We start from the raw sequence: 9,743 nt of genomic DNA, 5'->3' as shown, positions 1-9,743 counted from the left end.
TCGGACAAGGGGCTAGCCATGGACAGCGCCAAGGTTCGTGCGGTGTTGGATTGGAAGAGTCCGCGCAACCGGAAAGAGGTCCAGAGGTTTGTCGGATTCGCCAATTTCTATCGCAAGTTCATCAAGGGGTTCGCGATGCAGACGGCAGCTATTACGGACACGCTAAGCTCCAAGAAAAAGAAATTCATCTGGACGGAGCAGGCGGAGCGGTCCTTTCAGACACTCAAGCGTCTCTTCGCGTCGGAAGAGCAACTGCTGCATATCGACCCCAGCAGACCGCTGAGGGTGGAGACAGACGCGTCCGATAGAGCAGTGGGAGCGGTACTGCTGCAGAAGGACCCGCAGGGGGTCTGGAGGCCGGGGGCGTTCTACTCCAGAAAGCTCAGCAAGTCGGAGCAGAACTACACCATCTGGGATAGGGAGCTGCTTGCCATTCATGCAGCTTTCAAGGCGTGGAGGCACTTCCTGATCGGCGCCAAGCACACGGTGCAGGTCTGCACGGACCACAAGAATCTGGAGCACTGGCGCACGGCTCGGTTCCTGAACCAGAGGCAGATCCGTTGGGCGGAGTTCTTTGCTGACTTCAATTTCCGAATTGAGTACGTCCCGGGTGACACCAACATCATGGCGGATGCCCTGTCCCGAAAACCGCAGTACCTCGAAGAGGCGACGCCAGCGGCGGCCATGCACATCTTCGCGCCAACAGCGTGGGCGTGCGCTTCAGCCACAGTAGACCTGGATGCGGTGCGAAGGGCGTTGACGGACGACTCATTCGCGCAGGCGAAGATGGCAGAGGTGCACAAGGGCACGGCGAAGGGCGACGAGTTCCAGATACGAGACGGCTTGCTCTTACGTAAAGGGGCCGTCTACGTGCCGGGAGACGAACTTCGCGCCCGGGTACTGCAGCAGCTGCACGACGCACCCACGGCCGGGCACTTTGGCACAGAAAAAACGGTGGAATTGGTCGCAAGAGACTTTTGGTGGCCCAGACTGAGGGGGGAAGTCGCGGACTACGTCGCGAGGTGCGACACCTGCCAGAGGGCCAAGCCGGTGCACAAACCACCGGCGGGACTGCTGGAACCGCTGCAAACGCCGTTTGAACCATGGGAGAGGGTGGCCCTGGACTTTGTCACGGATCTACCCAGCTCGAGAGGCAAGACAGCTGTACTAGTGGTGGTGGACTTGTTCACCAAGATGGCACATTTCATACCGTGTGCGAAGGTGGCCACGGCAGAACAAACAGCCAAATTGTTCATAGATCACGTGTTCAAAGTGCACGGGCTGCCACGGTCTATACTGTCCGACCGCGGACGCCAGTTCATCTCGAATTTCTGGCAAAAGCTGATGGGCTTCCTGAACGTCAAGATCAACCTGACATCGGCAAGGCACCCGCAGACCAACGGGCAAGCGGAGAGGGTCAATGCCATCATGCAGCAGTACCTGAGATGCTATGCCAATCAACAGCCGGCGACGTGGGTGGATTACCTGCCGCTCGCCGAATTCGCCTACAACAACACGAAACACGTATCCACAGGGGTGACGCCGTTCTTCGCCAACAATGGGAGGAATCCCAGAACCTTCCCGGGACTGGACAGAGTGGGGGAAGGGGAACCACAGACGGCGGACGCTTTCGCATCTGAGTTGCAAGAGGTCCACGATCAACTCAGACGGCAGCTGGAGCTGGCGAAGCACGCATACAAGGTCCAAGCTGACAAGCACAGGCGAGTGGGCGAGGAGATCCGAGTGGGAGACTGGGTCTGGTTGGCAGCCCACGCGGTGCCGACCCGATCGTTAGCCAAGAGGAAGCTAGGGCACAAGCAACTCGGTCCATACCGAGTCGAAGCGCAGATCAACCCGGTGGCTTTCCGGCTGGTGCTACCAGAGGGTTCCAGGATGCATCCGGTGTTCCACAGGTCGGTGCTCACTCCCTACAGGGCACCGCACAGGTTCCAGGAACCAGGAACGGCACCGAGTCAGTCTCCGGAGCGGACGGAGGTGGGAAGATTGCCACAGCAGGACCCCATCAACGAAGTCACGGAGATTTTGGACTCCAGATGGGGGGAAGACGGAGTAGAATATCTACTAGCAAGGGAGGGCACCCGGGCCAGTGCTAATAGCTGGGTGCCGGACTACGCCTTGGAGGAACCCCTGCTCAAGGATGAGTTTCATGCCCTTTTCCCACACAGACCTATGCCAGCGGGCTTCTTCGACGACTGGTTGTTCACGCCCACGCTTTCCTCCAGCACGTTCCATGGCTTCGACTCGGAAGGGGAACCCGCACCGCGCACACGTTCCCCAGAGGGGTCACCGGAGGGTTCGGCGTCCGACAACTCGTATTGGTGGGACGATCGGCCAGAGGAGCAGTGGCGCCGGAAGTGGCAGGAGACACCAGGTCCAGCGACAGACGCAGAGACGGACATGGACGTTTGCGGGGAGGACCTTGGTTTCGAGCACGGCGGCACCGAGATGGAGGCGGAGGAGACCACTGTTGACGAACGCGGGGAGGAAGACTCGGAGGTCTTCAGTTGGCGGCCAGCAACGGGGAGCGAACTGTATCCGACATTCACTCCCGTGATGACGGAGCACCCACCAACCACCCTTGAAAGCGGGGAGGGGGGAAGGGGGGGCTTCGAGGGGGGGATGGATGTCAGGGGTTCAGGAGCAGAGACGCAGAGAAGGGAGGAGACAGAGAGCGAGGGGGAGGAATACGAAGGAAGGATGAGTGGGGATGACGACCCGAGATCACCGAGCCTGTCTAGCGAGTCCGAGGATTCCCAGAAGGGAGCGCCAGCAGCCAGAGCAAGGGGGGAGAGCAGGGGGACACCCCAGGAAGAAGGGTCCAGAGAGGGATCAGAAAGCAGCAGTTGGAGATCGGGACCCACGTTCCCAGCCGGGAGCAGCGGGGAGAAAGGGGACCAGATATCGGGCTCCGGAGACTTTCAGAAGGAGGGAGGGCATGAGTCAGGAGTAGTCACGCCCACCTCGGGGAGCGAGGAAACGATCAAGAGGAAAGTGGAGAGTTGGGCGCGCGCGCCAAGTTCAAATGTAACGGAAGCTGGCGCAGCCAGCAGCCCAGAGAGTGAACCGAGTCCCAAAGCCCGCCGCAAGGAGGCGGAAGGGTCAGGGGGGTCCGCGTCAGAAGAGAGTAGGAAAGGAGAGACCCAGGGGGGCAGGAGGACCCAGAGACGGAAGGAAAGGCGCAGGAGGTGGAGCAAGGCTAGGGTATTAAGCTGGTGCGCTAGAGGCGGAGACTCAGACGGGTCTTCGTCGTTCTGACCTAGAAGAAGTAGGGCTGCACGTTGCAGTTTGGAAATGGAACCTGTAATCCAATAAAGACTCTTTGAAACTGAACGCTGGCTGACTTGGTCCTATGTGAGCTGGGACTGGGCGGCAGCCCTGACAGTTATGATCATACTAAGGTGTGGATCTATTGATCTATCTATTGTCCATCTCCATGTACATAGGATACTGTTTTATACTGAGTTAGACCATTGGTCCATCTATATATCAGTACTCTATATTGACTGGCAGAGGTTCTCCAGGATTTCAGGCCAGATTCGTTCTCACTCAGTCAATCCCAAAGCAGGCATTGACTGATCACCTAACAGGTGGTGACTTCAAGCATACTGATCAGAGGCACTTCAAAGCTCCACCCTGGACTCTTCGCAAGCCCTGCATTGTCTTGATGATCCTCACTTGATGTAATTGTGAAGTCAGGTGATTGACAGCCCTGTGTGGTATAGGGCAGATATGTATCTGGCCACCTGGCCAGATCCGATTCCTTACTCTTAGGGGAAAGCATTGAGGAAAGAGGAAGATAGTCATATTCAGGTACCTCTTTCATATCATTACATAATGAGGTGACATAATGACTAAGGGCAATGAGCTTTCCAGGAGATACCCATGAGACATTGGCCAACCAGATACCCATAAGCAGGACCTGGGTGAAATTTCCAGCAACTGGCATTCAGAAACATACTGCCTCCAACAGTGCAGGCAGAACACAGCCATCATGACCACTAGCCATTTGATCTATTTGATCTTCTTTCAAAAGCATCCAAGGTGACACCTTTCAGAGCGATGCTTTGAGGTTGCTCTGAGTCAAAGTCTGGGAAGTCTCTTGGCTTCCATAGTTTTAAGTTTTCATCCACTTGTTTAAAAATGCAGAGATACATCCTCATAGCAACACACCTATTTTAAAATGCAAGAGAACAGATGGGGGTCTCTTTGGGAAACCTAATATAGTTCTCAAGACATAGCCAGGAACTGATTCCAGATCTAGAGCACAACAGTGGATCCACATTGCCATCTCAAATTTGATTTTAGCTCCCAATATGTTGTTTTGAGGTGTGTATTTTTTTTTGGGGGGGGGACAGGGGACAGACTCCCCATAAATGTTGGATTTAGTAAAAGTGAGGATCGATCATGGTTTTATTAAAACTGCACCAAACACTGCTTGATTAAGTTTAGGATAACAAGCTGGCCCAGCTCGACGTAGTTGGCTCAGCACAAGCCATTAACAAAGGCTGAAATGGCCAGTCATCAACCCATTAAAAGAAGCCATCACAAGTCTGGAGACTGCCAGGCACACAGGGGGAGGTTGCCAAGGGGCAATGATGTAAGCAGAAGAGGAAGTCACATTTGGCAAGGGTTTCTGGGAAGAAAAAGGAGGAGGGTAGGCAGAAGCCATGCTGGAGCAGGCTGATGGCACAGAGGCACAGAGATGGCTGCTTGCTTGGCTGCTTTTGAATCTAACGTTGCACTTCTGCAGGAAGCAAGCCCCTCTTGAGATGTGAATGTTCTGAACTTTCTCACAGTAGACTCAACTGTACATATGTGTAAATAAAACCATATACAGTCGTACCTTGGTTGCTGGACATCTTCGAACTTGTACGTTTCGGCTCCTAAAAGATCGAAAACCGGAAGTGAATGTCCTGGCTTTTGAACGATTTTCAGAAGCCAAATATCTGGCATGGCTTCTGCAGCTTCTGATTGAGTGCAGGAAGCTCCTGGACCTAATCGGAAGCTGCGCCTTGGTTTTCAAACCATTCTGTTTGAGAACCAAAGTATGACTGTATCTTAAAGATGCTACAGTTTCCACTGTGCCTGATTTCCAATGGAAACACAAACCGTGGCTAATATTGGGGGTGGCAGGTAACAATATTAAGGACAGAGAGAAGAGCTCACGCCCTGTATTCGCTGTAACTCATTGGGGTGCCCATTCACACATTGCTGAAAAAGAGGAAATGTATCAGCTCCCCCGCCCCCAAGAAGAAAAGAAAAAAGTCATAGGGGTTTGCATAACATTTGTGCATACTAACTTACACATAAAGAAACACACTTAGAAATAGTTATTATAATTAATAATATAGAAATGTAACACATCTCACCATATTGGAGAAGACTGTGCATGTTCAGTTTGCTGTTCAGGTGCCAGCTGCTCTCAAGATTATGGTTTGAAGGCACACGAGGCCAACACCTTGCTGAAGAACAGCTGGCCTGGATCTGGTCAGTATCTGGATAGATGACCACCTGTGAATCACAGGTACACCACTTTGTGTCCCGTGATGGAAGAAAGGTGGGATATAAATGCATGAAACTTTTTAAAAAAAACTATTGATAGGGAACTTCAAGGGCCCTGCTCTTCCTTCTTATTGTCCTTTATTTTTAAACTGGACTGGGGCAAGACAGCCCTTCAAACAGAGGACTCCTTCCAATACAGGACTGTCCTCTGTAAAACAGGACTCAGGGCTGGTGTAGAGTTCAGGGATGTTTTGGGCAGTGTGTTGACTCATAAACTGGTAATGAATATGCCTTCACCCAGTGCTTGGAATGAGTCAGACAGTTGCTCCATCTAACTCAGTGTAACTTGTCTACACTGACTGACAGCAGCTCTCCAGGATACAAGGCAGGAGTATCTCCCAACCATACATGGAGATGCCAGATATTGAAGCTGGAACCATCTGCTTGCAAGGCAGGTGCTCCACCACGGAGCTATGGCCCTTCCCAAGCTCTCATTTTTCCTAATTCCATTGCCGAGAATAACGACCTCCAGGAAACAAGAGAATTGGACTTGTTCAACAATATCATGACCATCAGCGTCCCAGGCATGGGGAAGTTCTTATTTTTTAAATAATCAGAAACAACAGCCTTTGTTTTATCATAATTAATACCCAGCTGTTCAGACTTAGAAAAGTTTCTCAAAGCTGATAAGAGATGCCTCAAGCCAATTTGTGCATAAGAGCAGAAGATCATATCACTGGCATACAAGAAAACTGAAAATTTCTTGCTGGTGGCAGAGGGAGGTGGGTGTAGGAATCCCGTTCCTGCTGTGTTCACAAAATGCCCCCCCCCTGTCTGCCTCAGAGAGAGGGGTCCGGCAGTGTGGACCCCCTCCATCAACGCGGTGGCTACGTGTGGCCTTTGGCTCTCTCCAGTTCCAGAACCATCTCATGCAATAGCCATTGTACTTCTATTTTCCTTATTTTTTTCTCCCACTCTCTTTCTCATAATGCACTGCTTCTGTTAATTTGGCACTGGTGTGAAATTCATGGCCTTCAAAATGTTTTTAGACTCAAGCTGCCATCAGCCCTGGTCATCATGGCCAAGAGTCAGGGTTGATAGGTGCTGTAGTCCAAATCCAGCAACATTCAAAGAGCCACAGGTTTCCCAGCCCAGTTATAAGCCATTATTATAAATGGTGAACTGGTTTGAGAGCATTGGTAGAAACTAGATTATGGAACTGTAACAGGTAAACAACCAAACTAACAATTGCAGTAGGTAAATTGCCTGTCATCATGTGCACCTGCCTGTATCTGAGATCATCATCTAAGAACCTTCTCTGGGTTTCCTCACCGTTTGCGGTATGACTGGTAATAATCAAGGAGAGCACCTTTCCATGGTGGCATCCTGACTTTTGAATGCTCTCTACACTGATGTTTGCAGGGACAACATCAAGGGTTGGCATGGGTGGGCCCATGTTGAGGGTCCTCAACCCAGCAGCAGACCCACTGACAAGAGACCACCGAAAGTGCTCCTCTTCCTCACAACTGCAACCTGCTTGAATGAACTTCCCCCCATACCTGGCATCAGTAAAATTGACAGAAAACACGGCGAGAGGGAGTGTTCAAGATGTTCCTATAGTCTAAGTTCTTATCAGAAATAGGAAAGACTGTAGCGCAGTGGTAGAGTACCTGCTTTGCATTCATAAAGTCCCTGGGTCAATTCCTGGCATCTCCAGGTAGCAGTGAGAGACATTCTTGCCTGAAATGCTGGAGATTCTCTGCCAGACAGTGTGGTCAGTACGGAGCCAGATGGACCAATAGTCACTCAGGATAAGGGAGAGAAGGATATTCCTAAAATCCTGTGATCAAGGTTCTTTGCAATTTAGCTTATCACCTGCCTATGGAACAGAACAGTCTTGTAAGAAGCCCACACAAAAATGTCTGTTAGCTTTCTGCGACTGGCAGGGATAAGTGTTTTCCTAGGAACACAAAATGACTGAGGGCACAGGCCCATAAGACATATAAGTGCATATGCTAATTTAGCTGTATAGGTGCAAAATTCAGGTTGACCAGTCCTGGGGGCCACATAGAGGCTTAGATGGTCACATTTGGCCCCTCAGTCCTGAGTTCCCTAGAGCGAGAACATGTTTATGCTATATACATAGGTATACCCCTGCCAAAAATCTTGTGCATAAACAGGAAATGGCGCACAAATTTCCATGCTCCAGGTCCAGTGTTCTGGCCATTACAGGACTAGCCCCTCAGTTAGTAGAATAATAGAACTGCAGATTTAGAAGTGACCCTGAGGCTCATCTAGTCTAACTGCCTGCAATGCAGGAATCTCAACTAAATCAATTTTTTGGGTGTGTGTGTAATACAATTCAGCAATTGTTTATCTGAAATATTTGCATCTACCTGGGCTGGAAGCATGACACCAACACATATCTTCCCATACATATGTGATGATTTCTGCTCTCTTCCCCATCACCCACACCCAGGGATTTTCAACTAGGTGATAAGCTGGAGGCTTATTGTTCCTGTGTTCAAGGAACACCTCCTCTTGCTTCATAATTTGGGTGTGTTGCTTTCTTTTTGCAGCTGGCTGGCAGGATGATATAAGATCCTCATTGTTGATTCCCCAGAGAGGATTAGTATGATATGACTTTCAGGTTGATTGATGGCTGGAGGTGAGGCCAGGCAAAATCTGCCACATGGATGAGCAGTTTGGGGTGCACTTGTGAGAATGGGGAAAATCAGCATCCATGGACAGTTCTCTTCTAGGTTGCAAAGCCAGGGTAGGACCCTGTAAGGAATTGCCTGAAAAAGAACCAGAGAGAAATGGATAAAATGCTACCTGGACACAGGAATTGTGTGACTCTCAAATAGGAAAGTAAGAAGGCGTCATTTTCATAGAATCATGGAATTGTAGAGTTGGAAGGGAACATGAGGGTAACTTAGTCCAGCTCCCGGCAATGCAATTTCCATTCTGCCCTATATTTGTCATATTGAGCAGTTTCCATTTTGCTGCAGTTCGTCTTCTGCAAACACTGCATTGTTCTTCCCGCTGTCCATTGTAATGAAATCACACTATTTACATTAAGTTACATTGTCATTACATCATTCTACCCCATTCATTTCAATGCAAAGGCAATGCAAATGGGAGGGAAATGCAACCAATTACATATCCCAAAGCAACAATGACAGCAACTGCTGATTATATTCAGAGGACTGATTTCCATTCCAGATATGGGAGAAATAAACGAACACTGGCAATTTCCACTCCCATTTTCATTTTTGTCAGAATTCTCCAACATCCCAACTCTCAAATGCTGCAATTCTCCATAAAAGGAAACCTAGCCCATAAGTGTTCAGTAATAGTAATTCATTGTATGTACTGGGGCTGCCTCTGAAAGATTTCCGCCCCAGGGGAACTTGCAATCTAAAATTCACCACTAAAGTGTTCTTCCCTGAGCCATAAATCATGGGCATATGCTGGCATTTTAGTGAGGTGGCTCTGGCACTATGGATATGGAGCATGAGGTTTCTGCTCTTCTGAGAAAGGAATACTGCATGATGAACATGTGTGAGTTCCAGGAGATAGGAACAGGGCATGGATGGTTTGATGGGACGAAACAGGTTGATCTAGCATTGTTATAAAGGATCTACAACCACCACTGACCATAATAAGGGTCACAATAAAAGCTAAGAGAGCAAAATAATAGTAATAATTTATTATTTGCACCCCACCCATCCGACTGGGTTGCCCCAGCCACTCTGGGTGGCTTCCAGACAATGGAAGTGTTTGGAACTTCCATTGTCTGGAAGCCACCCACCCATCCAAAGTGGCAAGGAATCACAGAGAGAAAAAGCAAGGAGATCCATTCTCCAAGGGACTAGAGGAAAGTGAGATGAGAGGTGCAGTGAAGAGGAAACAGAGCTAGGAACAGAAAATCAAAGGCCCCCCCAGTTCAATGGAAGAGGATGTGCTTTGCATGCAGAAGGTATCAGGTGCAATCCCTGGCTTCTCCAGGTAAGGGATGTTTTCATGTCTGAACCCCTGGAGAGCTGCAGGCAGCATATGCAGTACTGAGTTAGATGGACCCTGACCCTGTACAGTGGTACCTTGGGTTAAGAACTTAATTTGTTCCGGAGGTCTGTTCTTAACCTGAAACTGCTCTTAACCTGAAGACCACTTTAGCTAATGGGGCCTCCTGCTGCTGCGCCACCACCGCACGATTT

At 49.9% G+C, this 9,743-nt stretch overlaps 1 long non-coding RNA gene across 1 annotated transcript in view; it reads left to right on the top strand.

Annotated features, from left to right (window-relative positions):
• The first annotated feature begins 3,747 nt into the window (after positions 1 to 3,747).
• The window catches only part of LOC310695852, a 35,773-nt gene continuing 29,777 nt past the window's right edge, over positions 3,748 to 9,743 (top strand). Inside the window, exon 1 of the long non-coding RNA XR_014520296.1 lies at positions 3,748 to 3,831. This is a non-coding gene — a long non-coding RNA (uncharacterized lncRNA). The remainder of the gene's footprint in view (positions 3,832 to 9,743) is intronic.

The sequence above is a fragment of the Podarcis liolepis genome (genome assembly GCF_965112155.1).
Source record: "Podarcis liolepis genome assembly, chromosome: 16".
Lineage (NCBI taxonomy): Eukaryota > Metazoa > Chordata > Lepidosauria > Squamata > Lacertidae > Podarcis > Podarcis liolepis.
This window is presented reverse-complemented; position numbering and strand designations above follow the sequence as displayed.